This window comes from Adiantum capillus-veneris, chromosome 2, assembly GCF_014529385.1.
Source record: "Adiantum capillus-veneris isolate H3 chromosome 2, ASM1452938v2, whole genome shotgun sequence".
Taxonomy (NCBI): Eukaryota; Viridiplantae; Streptophyta; class Polypodiopsida; order Polypodiales; family Pteridaceae; genus Adiantum; species Adiantum capillus-veneris.
In genome coordinates this window covers 128,957,623-128,957,862 of record NC_140932.1, presented here as the reverse complement: position 1 = coordinate 128,957,862, position 240 = coordinate 128,957,623, and positions in this window count along the sequence as shown.

Here is a 240-nt window from a genome sequence, read left to right as displayed (position 1 = left end):
CCTACGTTTCTACCTCAAGAAAGAAGGTATGAGATGGATGAAAAGACATTGTGGTTCATTGTGCATAGCGGCTTAGCTAGATCAGAGCCTGTTTACAGCCAAGAGGAAATGCAAGAAGAAGCTCTTCAACCGGGGATAGATTGTCACAAAATACGAAGATCACTCAAGTAAATAAATGCCTATCGTCTCGACTATGGAATCATTCACTTGATCCCCAGCTGTCCAAAAAACCCAAACCAA